A 15008-nucleotide genomic window follows, 5' to 3' on the forward strand; every position below is an offset into this window, starting at 1 on the left:
ATGAATTTGGGATGAGATTTGCTTTCATTTTAATGATCTTTCAGGGAGGTTTTGGGGAGGAACACAGACCCCCTCATCATCCTGTTACTGGAGGCCACTCACATTCACCAAAAATTCTCATCAAATTGCTGATGGGCCAAACTGGCTTAGGTCCAGAAGGTATTTTTGGATGGAGTTTTATAAGACAGAATAGATAAATATTGTTGTAAATAAACTTGCTAATGTGAACGTTTGAACTCAAAAGACAAGTCAGGATACTATCTCATTCTATCAGAAAAGCACGTGGTGTTTGGGTAATGGAAGAAAATGAAGTGGGTGACGGATGCGTGGTCCACCTAGACAATGGAATGCTGTGCAGCTCTAAGAAGAAATCAGCTCTCAAGGCAGGGAAGACATGGAGGAAACTTAAACGCATATTACTCAGTGAAAGAAGGCAATCTGAAAAGGCTACGCACCTTTTGATTCCTACTACATCCTACATAACATTCTGGAAATGGCAGACCATGGTGACAATAAAAGAGTGGCTACAGGGAGGGGTAGGGATGAACGGGCAGATCACAGAGGTTTTAGGGCAGTGAAAAGTAGTATAATATTATAATGGTGGGTACATGCCATTATACAGTTGTATAAATCTGTACAATGAAAAACACCAAGGTGAACGCTACGTAAACTGTGCACTCTGGCTGATAATGCTGTGCCAATGTAGGTTCACCAGTTGTAACCAATTCCTCACTCTGGTGGGGAGCGTGGTAGTGGGGGAGGCTGCGCAAGTGTCTGTGCAGGGGAATAGAATGAGTAATGGAAATACTCTACAGTGTAAGCCGGGCCCTGCCAGTGTTTGTCCCTGGTCTCAAAAGTTGGGTCTTTCTTGAGAGTGACTGTCATGGAACTGGAGATGGAATTTCCTTAAAAAAACTGCAGTCCCCAAAATTGTTTTGGTCTGATTTAAGGTCCTGTGAGGGCCCTAAAATTCAAAAAGGACTTGACACAGAAACATGTACTGTCCTTGTTTAGCTGATACCACCTGAAAACAATATATCATCCCTGCAGGGTGGAGGCGGGAAGGGAGCCAAAATGCAAATTCTTTTTCTGAGGGTGAACACACATCTCAGCAGCCAGATCTAAGCTAGGTTTCCAGAACATTATTAGAGGCAACTCTCAGTCAGCAGAGTTGGAGGTAGATGTCCACCTCAGTCCTGTCCCCTCAATGCTGGCCCACTGGCTGTTCCAGTGAAGAAAACACGATGGAGTCAGTAGAGCTAAGCTGAGTTAAAATGGAGTCTGTGTAGTCAAGCTGGCAAAACTGGTTCAGACCAAATGGGCCAAAGCAGGAGGAAAAGATTTTCTTTTACTTAAGCCTGAGAACTTACAAATCTGAATTTTTCAGCTGTGCAGCAATGCCTAGAGATACATATATTCCTCCAGATTACCCCCTGGAGGTCTTAGGAAAGCGTGTTCATGTGCCCAGACGACCTGACATCTGGAATGTCACTATCTCGGACCAACCCAGCAACTAAGCATGCAGGACAAGCTGTTGTCAATAATGGGCTTTTTACCATAAGAACCCTCAGCTTTTTTCTTCAGACCCCTCTGGGTGTTACCTGGTAGCATTTTTGATTTACAAATCCTAAGACCTTTGAATAAAACTGTCATTCTTTTTGGTCCACTGAGGCATTTTACTTGCACGTATGTATTATATCCCTAGAAAAGGAATCCCAGTATTTTCCGTCCTGTGTGTTTTCGTCTCGCTGCCCGGTGGTCCATGACGCCCGCTGCGGTGGTCAGTACAGTGAAACCAAACCGACGGGACGGAAGCAGGTGGTTCCGCCCTTTTTCTAGCTCTCAGAGTTGTACTTCAAATCTGGGGCTGATTGCTCCACACTTGTGTCATCTGTCTGTGAGATTTACAATTTCCCCAGCTGTGTAGTCATCAGTAATTTCAAGTTCACCAATGTAACCGTGCTTCATCATCACTGTTCGAAACAGAGTGACTTTGGAGCTCGGCCTAATAACCTGGCATTTGTCTCTCTTTTTGGCATTGTTGATACACTTGAGAGCATCAGCCAGCACATGCATGTGCACCAGTTTGGTGGCACAAAAAGATGGAAAGAGAGACTGTCATTTTTTGAGTTTAGAAAAGCCTCCTGATTCATTTATGCTTGATCAGTACCAAGCAAGGGATATGGAGGCATCCCCTTAGGTCTGACCCCACACTGAGATCTTGGCGGTCTGTCCCTGCAGTCCCTCCCGAAACACAGTGTGGAATCTTCCTCTGGGTCCCTCAGCTCAGCTCTGGCCTCAAAGGCTGTGCCTTTCTGCTGACTGCCCCCACCGGGGTCCCCAGAGACGCTGGGCTCCAAAGAGGTGGAAAATGAACCAGTTTTGTAGTTAACCAAGCATGAAGGGGGAGGCTTTTCTGTCCCATTTGTGTCGGGGGCCTCCAGTATCTCGTTCTCGAACCTAGTTAAGGTACTTTGCTGCTCTGGGCCCAAATTGTATGGCTTACCCTCCATCAGCTAGGTGTTTAATACTCAGACACAGGGCCTCATCTCATTGAAGAGAACATGTTTGCCTTCTCGTGCTGAGCTGGACTCTACCTGTGACATAGTCGGATCATCTGTATTCTCTCTCCTTCAGACCCAGTTATTCCTTTTACAAAGAGCTGTAGGAAATTCGGCTTCCAATTGAATTGTTAACTGTCTTTGGGAAGCTCACTCAAATGGTTTAAATAATAACCACAAGCTTTGCTGCAAGTGTCATTAAGTAATCAAGGTGTTGGATAAAATAAACCATTCAAGTGACTGGAGTGTTTGAACAAAGGAGCTTGAAAGGAAGACCAGCAAAAACACTCCTTTGTTGCTGGGTTGGGGTGGGGTGGATGAGGACTCCACGGGACTGTTAGGGGCTCAGGTGTGAGGGACCAGGCTCTGTTCTGCACTCACACCAAGAGGGGGCAGAGGGACCGTATGGATTCAGCACCTCAAGAAACAAGATTTTCCTAATTAACATGACTTAAAAAATAGACTTTGACAATGATGGAGACTGAGCATTAATAAAATCTCTGGCGTTTGTGAGGTGTGGGTTTGGAAGATATCTGCTTTCTCTTGATTCAGGGGAGTGAGTTGGTGGAAAGCAGGATTGCAAAAGCCATAAGATGCAAATCAGCCAATGGTGACTTTGGCCTTACGACTTCAGGAATCGTCTGTCCCATTGAAGTTCATGTCTGAAGGCCTGGTCCCTGCAGCAGCAACCAGTGAATGATTTGGCTTTTAACCTAACTCTTATTTGTCAGCTTCTGTATTTTTCACCTTTAAAAAAGTGGTGGTTTTGTTTTGCTTGGCATTCATGATATGTAAGAAGAAGGGTGGAAACGCAGGTGACACTGGAAACGTGATTACCTGGCGTGACGGGGCTCTCAGGGCAGGGCGGGGCTGGCGATTTTGTACACTAAATGAGTTGGCTGTAAGTCGTTCATTTCATTTACTATTAGCTGTTACTTCCTGGCAATCTCTGGCACATTTGTGAGCTCTTGTGATGTGAGAAGATCTCACTTTACAAATGGTTTTTAAATGCAGTGAGATTTTTATGCATACTCAATTTAATTAATGAAGAATAAACATTTAAGTTAATCATTGATTTTGATTTTGCTGTTTCTATAATTTGCAGCCTATGGAGTTTTTTTCACGCCTTAGACATTTTCATTGGTCCTTGAAACGGACTGTAGGACTGAAGATCTGTGCCATGGACAAGGACAATGGGGTGGGGATTGTCTTTGGGAGTGGGGGCTGGGTGGGGCAGGGGAGAGCAATGGGGGTGGGGGGGAATGGGGATAACTGTAAGTTAACAAAAATAAAAAAAAATTTTAAAAGGAAAGGCATTCAGACACTCCCTGAGGAAAATCCTCTCTATTATGTTGCTTTGCAGAATTTATTCTCCGTGGTTATCAAAGGGGATTCTCACCAGAGGCCCAAGAGGTGGGCTATGGAAGCATAATTAATCCCTTTTCCTAGGGGACTAAATGAGAACTAAGAGGGCAGGGGCATCTTGGGTACCCCTCCTACCTCAGAGCTCAGGCCCTCCCGCCTAACCTCACATGTCTGTCCCTCTGGCCTCTCTCCACATCAAACATTTCCAGTATCTGCCCCATTTTCCAAGTGTTGGCTTTTCATGAGGCCCAACCCATGAAGTAAACTGGTTGGGTGTTGATGTGTTAGTGTGAGATCTTTCCTGGAATGGCTGGGTTTTTCCAGAAGCCTCATGGATTCTTGGCATGTGACCCCACTAAGATGGAGCAAGGGTTCCTTACTTCGCTGTGCTGAGATGGAGCCAGCTGGCCTGGGATAGAGGATGGCTCTCTTATGGGCACATGTTCCACTTAGTCGCCAGCCCAGACCTGAACCCCATGCTCAAACCTAACCTGAGGTGGAGTTTCCAGAGACATGACTAAGACGGCCAGATAGTGGACACAAAGTGCCCTGGCAAATGCAGTTCCTGGGGCCTCGGGGACATTTGGGTTGGGATAACATTCCAGCTCAGATGGAAATGCATTTATCCAGCAGCTGCTAAGCCTGGGCTCTTGGTGAGGGCTGTACAGCTCATCCGATTCTCGCACCGACCGCACCCGGGGCACCACCACTACCTGCCTTTCACCTGTGACGGCACAGCCCCTTGCCTGAAGTCGGTCAGGTAGAAAGTGGCGGGGCTGTGCCTGGACACCGGCAGTTGGACTTCAGAGCCTGGGGAGCCTCTGCGCAAATAAAAGGTAAAGAAGAATGTGGCCCTTGGTAGAGAGGGAGAATTTGTTTCTTGATTTTCAAGTGAAAAGTGTAGAGTGGGCCACTCGTCCAGTGTTTGAGAGGAAGGTTTCATAGAAGACTCTCTGCCCAAGTGTGGGGAGGGCTAAAGGGAACCTGTGAGAGAGGGGCAGGGCTGTGGGCCAGCTGCGTGGGGGCTTTATAACCCTAGGCCATAAAGGATGGGGGAGTTGTCCCTGGGGTCCAGAGAGATAGATGGCAGCAGTTATGGATTTGGTAGAGGGGTAGACACCCTCCAGAACCCCACATGTAGGCAGGCGGGGGAATAAATGCAAGCTCCTCCCATTTGCCTCCCACCCTCTGAGGTTCTGCCAGGGTCTCCTGTTGGCCAAGCACAACCAGAGGCTGAGGGGAAGGAAGCCCCCTGAGGCAGAGGTCGGCTGCCTCAGGCTTGGAGTGGGGTGGAGCAAGGAGAGGAGTGCTTGGAACAAAGAAATTGAAGATATTCAGGATATGATCATCTGTGTGAAAACAGGTGGGGCGATTCATATCTGTATCTCTACATATTTATATGCATGCTTTAGATGCATAATTTACGAGTATTTCTGGAATTATATGTGCACAAAAGAAACTGGTAGAAACTTCTGAGAAGTGGCCTACTTTCCACTGTGTAATTTTATCTACTGTTTGATCTTTACCTTGTGCACTTATTTTATATTCAATCCATCCATCCAGTAGAGGTATGCATGTGATCGAAGCTAGACCCATCATAGCGCTCCCCCTCCTGGCCACAGTGATTTGTCAAAGGTGGTTGGCACATGACCCACACTCAGCCAATCAGAGACTTTTCTGAGCTTGTCAGCGCAGCCTGTAGCTGGGAGGAAGAGAGGTCCTTTTCCTTTCCTGTGGATGAGGAGCCATCAGGATGTGGGTCTAGATAGTAGTAGCTATTATTGATAACAGTAGTTAATAATTATACGATAACATATTCTGTTAAACATATATATTACTGATGGACTCCATTTTTCATCTCCAAAGGAAATTTGATCTAGTTCAACCTATACATGCTGGACTCTCAGGGAGAGGGGTTTATGCAGGCATGTTCACCAGTGGGTGGGAATTAGGAGGCTGTCTTAGAATTCTGCCTACCTTACGTACATTAACTCATCTTCATAGCAACCCCATAAAGTGTATATCATTGTTATTAACCTCATACTATAAATGTGACAAGTGAGGAAGAGGGAAGTTAAGTAACTTGTCCGACATTGCACAGTGGGCTGCAGAGGCCACCAGTGTGCACCCGAGCTCCCCTCTTCTGTGTGCCCCAGTGTGGAGCACCGTCACTACACTGGGGTGGGATGTGTGCAGAGGAGAGGCTGAGCAGCAGGGTCCTGAGGGGCTAGGATCCTGGTCCTAAAGGCAGCACCACCTACCTAGGTTAGGCTGTCAAATTAGTTATACTCAGCAGTCAAGGCCCCTGCCGTGTTTTTTCAAGGTCAAGCAGAATATCTGGTCTTTGCAATGATATAATTGAACTTCTACATCTATACTTTCACCCATATAAGTGGCCCTTCAAAAGATATGTCCAAGTCTTAATCTTGGAACCTGTGAGTGTGGCTTTTTTGGGACAAAGAGCCTTTGCAGATGTAATTAAGCATCTTGATATAAAATCATCTTGGATTTATGGTGGGCCTTAAATCCAATGGCTGGTGTCCTTATAAGAGAAAGACAAAGGGAGATTTGAGACATAGGAACACAGGGGAAAAGGCCATATGAAAATGGAGGCAGAGAGTGGAGTGATGAAGCCACAAGCCAAGGGAACTGCTGGCAACCACCAGGAGCTGGAAGAAGCCAGGACGGATCCTAAACTTGAGCCTTTAGAGGAAGTGTGGCCTGGCTGATACCTTGATTTTGGACTTCTGGCCTCCAGAACTGTGAGAGAATAGATTGATATTTTAAGCCACCTTAGAGACTGATACATCCTATTTCCCTGAGTACAAAGCAGCATCAAAAATGGAGTACAGCTCTGCTTTGATCCAAAGCAAGATTTAGACTTGTTTTTCTGTTTATCTTAAAGAAGAAAGCCCTTTAGGGATTCCGGAAGGGAGGAGGAAGGGTTTGAGAATGGTGGAAGTGGAAGGGCAGTAAGGGAATCTTGGCTCATTGAAAAGATCAGAGAGATTTCTAGAATAGGAGTAAGATAGACTCACTCCCAATAAATTTCCCAGTTTTCACAGACTTTCTGAGTTTTTGTGGCAGGCAGGATTCTGAAATGAAAAAGCTGTTCCATGTACACAATGGAACACTACTCAGCCTTAAAAAAGAAGGCAATCTTACATTCTGCAACACATGGATGGACATGGAGCCTATTATACTAAATGAAATAAACCAGTCAGAGAAAGATAAATAGCATATGATCTCACTAATATGTGGAATCTAATGAACAGAATAAGCTCGGGGGTAAAGGTGGGGGGTAAATGGTTTTGGAAAGAGACATGACTTGGGATGGTGAACACACAATACAATACACAAATGATGTATCATAAAACTGTACACCTTAAACTTATATAATGGTATTAAGCAATGTAACTCCAATAAATTAAAAAAAAAATTCTGAGATGGCTTCCAAGGTTCTGCCCCCTGCTGTACCCACCCTGAAGAACCTCCTGTCTTTGAGTGCAGGCAGACCCGTGCATGTATTGGGATAGTTACACCTTTTTTTGCGTTGCATTACATAAGATACAGCCCTGGCAGACTACAGAGAGATTTTCTGCTGGCTTTGAAGAACTTAGCTGTTGTTGTGAGAGGGCCAGGTGTCGAGGACACGTGGGTGGCCTCTGAGCATTGAGAGTCACCTCCAGCTGACAGCCAGCAAAGAAATCAGAACCTCAGCTTTATGACTGTAAGAAACTGAATTCTGCCAACAACCTGGATGATTTGGAAGTGAACACTGAGCATCAGGTGAGACCTCAGCCTCAGCCCACAGCTCCATGAGGCGTCTCTGCCATGGGCGCAGAGGACTCACCTCGGATGCCCGACCCACAGAAACTTTGAGATAGTTAATGTGGACTGTTTTGAGCCACTGAGTTTGTGATAATTTGTCATGCAGCAGTTTCTGACCAGTTTCTCCCAAGTTGTAAATGAACAGACACCACTGAACTTGAGTCTTGATTTTATGTTTCTTATGACCTTATATTAAAAATGGATGTGTATTTTTGAGTTGTATATTTAGATGAATCACATAGTTTACAAAAAGTTTCAAAGATGAGCAGAAGTTTATTATTATGTATCCATAAACGTGTCCTAAATGTCCTGGGCTATCGCCTGCTCACTGTTCTTTGTGTGGCTGGCAGCTTCCCCCAATAGCCCCTCTCGGGTTTCATGCAGAGAATGTCCAGTGAGCTGTCTCTGCGTGAGCACGCTTTCCAGCAGTGCAGCTGCTTCCCTGCCATTCATTAACCACGGCCACATCTTCCCCAGTGAGATCTGGGTCTCAGCACTGGGGGGTGCAGCCCAGTCCTTGGGGCCATGGCTGATCCTTATATATCTATTAGGTATTCTTTAGTGTTTGTTTTACTTCTTACCAGCCAGTTCCTCGTAGCCCAGTCCTGTTATAGTTACTGATTCCTGCGTTAAACTTCCCTGTGGGACTTACCGTGTGGTTTCTCTCTTGCAACTGGACACAGACATAGGTACTCTTCCCAGCAGCACGTGGGCACTGGGTGCTAAGGTTGCATGAATAACTGCAGAGACCTGAGATGACACGGGCCTGTCTCCAAGGAGCAGACATGATGCCACGTGAAGTGGACAGAGCACAGGACTCTGAGCTGAAAGGCTGTCTCTAGACCTGGCTCTGCAGATGAGTGTGGGGTTGGGGGGATCACCCCAGCTCTCAGTTCCCTCATCTGTGACCTGAGGGGAGTGGACTCCATGGCCTCATGTTAATTAGGGTACAAGCTAAGCTGCTGTGACAGTGACTTAAAAAACACAGATGTTTACTTTCTCAAATAAGTGTCCTTTCACGAGGGGTCCAAGATGACAGGCTGCTCTGCTCCCCATGGTCATTCAGGGGCCCAGGTTCTGTCCATGTTGTGGCTTTACCATCACGTAGGGTGTCACCCTCATCCGCATGGTTTCAGTTCACGGGAAGGTGGAGGTATGGAGGAGCACTGCTCAATGCCTTAAGGCGCAGGCTCAAGAGTGGTGCCTGTCACCTCCATTTGCATTCCAGCAAGGTGCACGCAGTCACGTGAGCCCACCAAAGTGCACAGGAGGCTGGGATGTGGAGTCATGCCCAGCCACAACTGATCACATGGAGGAAGGGAGAGGATGGCGGGGGGTAGTGACCAATGCCCGTCATGTCTATTCCAGCTCTGCCAGGCTCCTCCACACGTCACCCCAGCTGCCAGCAGTTAAAGAAGGAAAATGTCCTTGTCCACGTGGGAAATCCGGGCTTCACTGTTCTGCTTTTGCTTTCAGAATCGAGATTCTTAGTGCTTGCAAAAATGTCTTTTAGTGCTGAAAAGTGTGGAGGTGGCAGCTGTGACTAACAACACAGTCTCCTTGTGCATCTGCTAGGGAATACATTTTTTTTTTCTCCAACGTAACAAATTAGAAGCCATCTGGGATTTGAGAAGTCTGAGCTAAGGTTTCCTGGATCTGTTTGCCTGTGAAGCAATAATGAAAAGTGAAGAAAACGATAAGTTTAAAGAACCCTTGTGTGTCAAAGAGGACAAAGGCTTGTGAGTTTTTGTACAGTTTACTCTGATGTAGGGCAGTGCTGTTTAAGGGTTTAGGGAGATTGAGGATTAAAATAAAGACCCGAAAACAATTTAACTCATCCGTAGTGCTTCTATGTGCCAGGCACTATTCCAAGCCTTAAAAATGATAATTCACCTAATTCTCACAAAAATATTTTGAAATAAGGACTATTATACCCATTTTAGAGATGTGAAAATGTAGGCAGAAGAAGGAGAAATAACTTGCCCCAAATCACATGGCTAGTAAGTAGTGGATCTAGGATGTGAAGTCAGGTAATTTGGCTCTAGAGTCTGTGCCTCTGTGTGCATATGGGAGTGTCCTCTCCTCTTCTTACAAGGAACCCCCCATCGGATTTAGAACCCTACTCCAGGATGACCTCGTCTTAACTAACTGTATCTGCAGAGGCCCTATTTCCAAATAAGGTCACCTTCAGAGGTTCTGGATGGATGTGCACTTGGGGTCGAGGGGCACTATTCAACTCACTATACCTCCCTACCCAGGTATTGCTAGGTTTTCATAGCTAAAAATGTGCTCATTGGGAGAAAAAATAAGGAACATTTTTTTTCTACTCATTTCAGGAGGGAGACAAGATGGTAAAATGATATTTTCAATTTTGTAAAGACTACGCTAAGTGTGTGTTAAAGATACCTGATGATGATATTTATATTTACATTAATATTTGCCACCTCCAGTCCTCACAGAGGCATTAAGAAGATTAACGCCTTGGAAAACTTCTATATTCTAGTGTTGCATTATTGTTGTTATGATTATGATTACCCTGGTGTTCCCATTTTTGAGGGAGCTGCTATAATTATGGTAACTTGTATGGATATATTAGCTTTCACAAATGATTAAGCTACGAATTAGTCACTTGGAGTGCGCAATGGTTCTTTCAAGTTCCAGGAGTGTAATGGCCGTGCGTGTGCAATGCACTTATGGTTCCCACATCATTCATGGAGAAGCGGAGACCTGGAGAATTCAGACTTGCCCATGTTCTTCCAGTGAGTTTGGGCTAGAAAATTCTTGAGCCCGGGCCCCAGTTTTGACAATGATCCTCTTTCAAATCTTTTTTTTTTTAACAAACAAGTTAAATATTTTATTAAAATTATTAGTGTATTAGAATATTAAAGCAAGATATAACTACTTTTTTCAATCTCATACAGTAGTGTAAATACACAAAATTGGCAGAGACTTTTTGAAGGACAATTTTGAAATCTTTATAAAAGTATTTAAAAGAACATCTATTTTGACCAAAATTTTGTATTTTCTTTTTTTTAATTGTTTTATTGTTCAATTACAGTTGTCTGCATTTTCTCCCCATCCCTCTATCCCACCCCAGCCAAACCCACCTCCCTCCCCTGCTTCCACCCTCCCCTCAAATCTTTTTACAGGAGTACAATGCAGGTTTGTGCTGAGCTCACATGCCCCGCATATTTTAGTGAGTGGGCCATAAACTAGCGTTTGGTCAAGTTCACTTGGCAGAGGTGCAAGGCCAGGGAGGAGACTCTACGGTTAACACCCACATGTTCCTCTCTGGGAGTGGAAAGGGAACTGGGTGTGTGGAGGTGGGGCACTTCCCCCCTGGCTCCCCAGAGGAAAGCGCTGGGACTTTTCCTGGGAGGCTGCTTCGGGAACGGGCTTACTGACTTCAGGGCTGCTCTTGTCCCCCATTTCTGCCTTGCGAATATTTCCTGGGGGCTGTGGGAAAGAAGGCCTCTACCCTGAGCTGCTGCCCCCACTGTCTCCTCCTGTCGAACGTGTGACATATGACATGACTTTGCAGTTTATAGGTGGGAAATACCAATTTAAAAAAATGATTTATTTAGTTTTAGAGAGAGGGGAAGGGAAGGAGAAAGAGAGGGAGAGAAACATTGGTGTGAGAGAAACACTGATCAGTTGTCCCTCATGCACCTCCTGGGGACCTGGCCAGCAACCCAGGCATGTGCCCTGATTGGGAATCAACCTTCAGTTGGCAGGCTGGTGTTCAGTCCACTGAGCCATACCTGCCAGGGTGAAAAATGCCAATTTCTTTTAAACTTGAAAGGTGTTTTTGAAAATGTTTTAATTGAGTTTATTGGGGTGAACTGGTTAATAAATTTACTGGTTAATAAAATTATGTAGGTTTCAGATGTACAATTTTATAATACACCATCTGTATATTGTGTGTTCACCACCCCAAGTCAAGTCTCCTCCCATCACCATTTATCCTGCTTTTACCTTCTTCTCCCTCCCCCCAGACCCCTTCCCCTCTGGTAATCACCATACTGTTGTTTGTCTCTGAGGGTTTTTTCCTTAATCCCTTTCCCTTTTTCACCCAGTCTCCCAACCCCTCTCCCCTCTGACACCTGTCAGCCTGTTCTCTGTATCTATGAGTCTGTTTCTATTTTGTCAGCTTATTTTGTTCATTGGATTTCACATATAAGTGAAATTATATGGTATTTGTCTTTCTCTGGCTGGCTCATTTCACTTAGCATAATACTCTCCAGGTCCATCCGTGCTGTCACAAAAGGTAAGTTGTCCTTTTTTACAGAGAGTAGTATTCCATTTTGTAAATGTCAACTTTTACAAAAAGGGAAATTGAAGGGAAAAAAAAATCCGTGCTTGAGGATGGGAGGTGCTAAAAATAGGAACATCTCAGCTTCCAGAAGAGCAGATAAATGAACAAATAGGACATAAACAAATGGTCCCTCTGTTGGGAGTTTTCCTTTGCTTGTCCCCTGGAGCTACAAAATACACAAATACAGGATGATAGATTTTTTACTAATTCAAAAAACATTTCTTAGACTCAGTGTATGGTCAGGGTGGTTGATGCAGTAGCCAGATTTCTGAGGCACTGGAGGTCGCTGGAGACAAACCTTCCTGGGAATGGAGATGAAGGCCATTGTGAGAACCCCATCTTCCATTCTGGAAAATTGCTGAGGTCCCCTGGGAGCATAGCCTCCAGTGTCCGACTTTGGTTGCTGAATTAATCCATACTTTAGAAAAGAGGCTGAGTGTGCCCTAAGTGGGTAGAGGGCAGTGGGTTCATATGGGACAGGTGGTGCAGGCACAGGCCTCAGGAAGTGCTTGCCCCATCCTCCAGGCACACTGGTAAATGTGAGACTTCTGTTGACTGTGTCCCAAGACCCCTGCACCAAATGTGGTCTGAGGACCAGCAGCATGGGAGCTTGTGAGAAATGCAGCGTCTTGGGCCCCAGCCCAGATCTCTTGAATCAGAAATGCCTTCCCACAGCCCCCAGGGGGTTCGTGTTGAGCATCAAAGGCTGGGAGGACATGCCCTAGATAGAATGGCCACAGCTGTGACTGACAAATCCCCTCTGACCTCAAACTTCCCTCCACCTTTTGGAGAAGCCAGAGAACCCTGCTCTCTGACCACTGATCTTTCAAGAGGATCTTTTTTCTCGCATGCAATTTGACCACAAGGTTGGAGTAAGTGTCCTCTTTGTTCCCAGATCTTCTGTTTCTTCCCTCACACGGCACAGCTCCTATGAACCATTGTGTATAGGGCCTGGGTATTGTCAGAACTGTGAAGGGTCTGACATTTTTTCTGCCTTCAGGCTCACAATGTAGCCTGGACTGTCAGTACCATGGATGCTCCCAAATGCCACAGGACTCCTGGGTCGGGGACAGAGAACTCTATTACTCATGGCACAGCAAGCAGCATGAGCTTTGCTTTAAAATGAGGTCTATTAATAGGAAATTTGAGGTATAGGAAGGCCAACTGATCAGAGAGGTTCACAGTTCCCAAGGGGTGGGACAGTTCCCAAGGGGTGGGGAGCATGCCACATCACATGGACCGCACAGGGAAGCAGCAGGGTAGGGCAGGGCAGGGGGAGCCATGGAAAAATGTAACGAGCATTTTTTTGTGTGGTTTCCATGGGAAGGAACAAGGTGGGGTAAGCAGGTTTAGGATTGGCTGCTTTGGTGCTCCGGGCCACAGGGGTGTCCCAGTCATCTGGTACCTGGCCCTGGGAGACTAGAGCAGACAGACAGTGGCCTGGAGTGTGGGACCCCTATGAAAGAGGGGTTTGGGAAGCCAGTTCTGGGTTGGTTGGTTTGTATTTGAAAAGCACACTCGTAGGAGAGACATTTATTATGTATAGGAATTAGCTGGCCCTGGAGGGGCGGTCCCTGCAGGGTTAGCAAGCCTCCAGATGTCACGGCATCGGAATTCTAAAAATACAAGACATGGTGAATAGAAGCTTAGTGATTGCATTGGTTCTCACGTCCCCAAGTCCCACAGGGCTGACAGGGAGGGCTCAGCGGAGGCTGCCACGCAGGGGTTTGCACCATTGTGGGGAGCCCTGAGCTCAGGGGTCACACATGTTTCTAAAGGGCAGTTAGCGAACATGCCCGGCCTCTGCCCCAGACACTGTCTGCCTTCTACTGGACAGTAGCCGCTCTCACCACAGAGGGACACACCGGCTGTGACCTTCCCTCAGAGCTGGCTGCATGGGTTTCAAGCCAATCAGCCCACCTCTGGCTTTAAAGGTGAAGAAGCCGGGACTCAGAGCAATGAATAGGGTCGCCAAGAACCTTCAGGAGTGCAGGGTACCAGGTGCAAGGGGAATGTTAAAGTGCTAGGAGCCCTGTGATTCGTTCTTGTGGTAAACTGACACGGAACGAAATTTTGCTCAACATTTGTACAGTTCTGAAAAAAAACTTCGTTGCCGACAATGTTTTGTCTTCTAACTCAGCAATTCTTGGACGCTGCTTAGGGGGCCCAGGACCTCTTTTCTTCTGGAAATACAGGAGTCACTGGGAGCGCAGGGGCAGGGAGGGCCAGGGTGCCAGCCGCCGGGGCCTCGCAGCCACAGGCTCATCCCGCACTCAGCAGTCTCCTGTGGAAACCAGTGCCGCCTGCCTATGCCAACTGTCCCGCACCAGCAAAGGCTTAGCAGCCCCTCCAAAGGGTTCAGTTCGGCCTGGAGTCAATGGAAGTTTTGTATTTTCAGTGTTTCCTTGCTTGCTTTTGCTGGTAATTCTGTAAACTGCACATGTGCAATGTGAGGTTTTTCCCTCTGGTAAGATTTGAAACTGATGCTTCACATTGCCTTTCATAAATTACTAAAAATTAAGTTCTAGAAGTCTCTGAGGTCACAGAGGTTAGCCAGTCTTAGAGTCAAAAACACAGGTTTTAGAGAGAGCTGGATATGAAACCAAGCTGCTGCGTGAACTCACAGTTTAATTCTCTGGGTATTGGGCCCTGCGCCCATAAAAGGAAGAATGGAACACTTGCCCACAAGGACCTGTGAGGCCAGACGAGAGGGTGTGGGCGGGGCAGACCTTACCACACAGTGCTGGCTCTTTAATAGTAGCTATGGTTTCACCCCAGGTTCCATGTCCAAGATCATGTCCACATCACTGGTCTCCTGACTTCACGTCAATCTTTCTGCCTCAGCCCGGCAGCCCTGACCTTCGCGGAGGCTGCCTTGAGACTCACCACCTCTGCCTGGAGGAAATGTTCTCTTGTGTCTCTGCACGTCCAGACAC

General features: G+C 46.3%; 1 pseudogene; it reads right to left on the minus strand.

Moving 5' to 3' along the window:
* Positions 1 to 1701: 1701 nt before the first annotated feature.
* LOC128779524 (small ribosomal subunit protein uS8-like) lies at positions 1702 to 8885 on the minus strand (annotated as a pseudogene).
* Positions 8886 to 15008: the final 6123 nt, after the last annotated feature.

Source organism: Desmodus rotundus, chromosome 1 (assembly GCF_022682495.2).
Source record: "Desmodus rotundus isolate HL8 chromosome 1, HLdesRot8A.1, whole genome shotgun sequence".
NCBI classification, from domain to species: Eukaryota; Metazoa; Chordata; class Mammalia; order Chiroptera; family Phyllostomidae; genus Desmodus; species Desmodus rotundus.